General features: G+C 35.9%; 1 long non-coding RNA gene across 1 annotated transcript in view; it reads right to left on the bottom strand.

The window, feature by feature from the left end:
- Window positions 1-1,204, bottom strand: part of LOC310755126 — a 4,191-nt gene extending 2,987 nt beyond the window's left edge. Inside the window, exon 1 of the long non-coding RNA XR_014544166.1 lies at window positions 1,013-1,204. This is a non-coding gene — a long non-coding RNA (uncharacterized lncRNA). The remainder of the gene's footprint in view (window positions 1-1,012) is intronic.
- Window positions 1,205-1,728: the final 524 nt, after the last annotated feature.

The following is a 1,728-nucleotide window of genomic DNA, read 5'->3' as shown; positions in this document are numbered from 1 at the left end:
TTTCCCCTTTCCCCCCTCGATTTTATTATTATTATTAATTCTAACTAATCATCCATTATTATTATTATTATTAAACCTCGATTATTAATTGCGATTATTCAATGGTATAATAATTAATAGAATAATGAAAGGATGAGGATGACGATGAACCTTGAATTCTTCCCTTTGCCCCCTCCTTTTTTTTTATTCATGAGGATGATTAATTGTTCCAATAATAATTATTAATTATTATCAATTAATAAGTATCAATTATTAGTTATTAATTATTATTATTGATTATTATTGATTATTATCAATTATTATTAATTACTTATTCTTAATTATTACTTATTAATCATCAATTATTAACAATTATTATTTATTATCAATTATTATTATCATTGTTAATTATTATTAATTATCAATTATTATTTATTCTCAATTATTAACTATTATCAACTATTATCAATTATTATTTATTATCAATTATTAACTATTATTATTATTCTCAATTATTCTCAATTATCATTATCAATTATTATCAATTATTATTTATTATCAATTGTTAACTATTATTATTAATTATTCTCAATTATCAATTATTATCAATTATTATTATCCATTATTTATTATCAATTATTAACTATTATTATTAATTATTCTCAATTATCATTATCAATTATTATCAATTATTATTATCAATTATTAACTATTATTATTAATTATTCTCAATTATTCTCAATTATCATTATCAATTATTATTATCAATTATTAACTATTGTTATTAATTATTCTCAATTATCAATTATTATCAATTATTATCATCAATTATTATTTATTATCAATTATTAACTATTATTATTAATTATTCTCAATTATTATCAATTATCATTAATTATCATTATCAATTATTACCAATTAATTATTCTCAATTATCACTAATTATCAATTATTAATTATTATTAATTATTAATTATTATTATTAATTAATTATTAATTAATTATTATTAATGATCCCTGACGGCTCTTCCACCTTGGCGCCGATTTGGTTGCCGCACTGGCCGGCTTGCAAGTGGACAATTTCCCTCATGGCTCTCGGATTATTTTCGCTTATTTCCTCGCTTAGTTTGCGCGGCTTCCGCTCCGGTCGACGCGCGGCAGAGACTGGCGGCGTCCCGGCAACGGGCGCCGCCTTTTATACCCTTCCCAACTCGGGCGCTGATTGGGTAACGAACAACCCTCGCCCCGCCTCCTTTGTTCATTGTCGGCCGCCGATTGGGCCGCTTCCTTGTCGGTCACGATTCCTCGGCCTCCCATTGGTTCGTTCCGCGCCCGCCCACCTCAATAGGCCTCAATGGAGCGCCGTTGCTGGGCCTCGCCGGCTCCTGATTGGAGCGTCCTTCCCTCAGCTCGACGCCTATTGGCCGGCCGTTGCGGCGCGCGGGCGCGGATTGGCTAACGGCCGCGGCGCGCGAGAGGCGATTGGTCGAGCCGCGCAACCCCCGCCCCGCCTCCTTTGTTCAGTATCGGCCGCCGATTGGTCCGCTTCCCTGTCCGTCACGCCTCCTCGCCCGATAGGCGCTTCCGATTGGGCCGCTTTCCTGTCCATCACGCCTCCTCGCCCGACGGGCGCTTCCCATTGGTCCGTTCCACGCCCGCCCACTTCATTAGGCCTCAATGGAGCGCCGTTTCCCCGCCTCAGCGAGCCGACCGTGATTGGAGCGTCCTTCCCTCAGCTCGACGCCTATT

Source organism: Podarcis filfolensis, assembly GCF_964270895.1.
Source record: "Podarcis filfolensis genome assembly, contig: HAP1_SCAFFOLD_391, whole genome shotgun sequence".
Taxonomy (NCBI): domain Eukaryota; kingdom Metazoa; phylum Chordata; class Lepidosauria; order Squamata; family Lacertidae; genus Podarcis; species Podarcis filfolensis.
The sequence above is the reverse complement of the archived record's forward strand: the minus strand, read 5'-3'. Positions and strand labels throughout refer to the sequence as shown.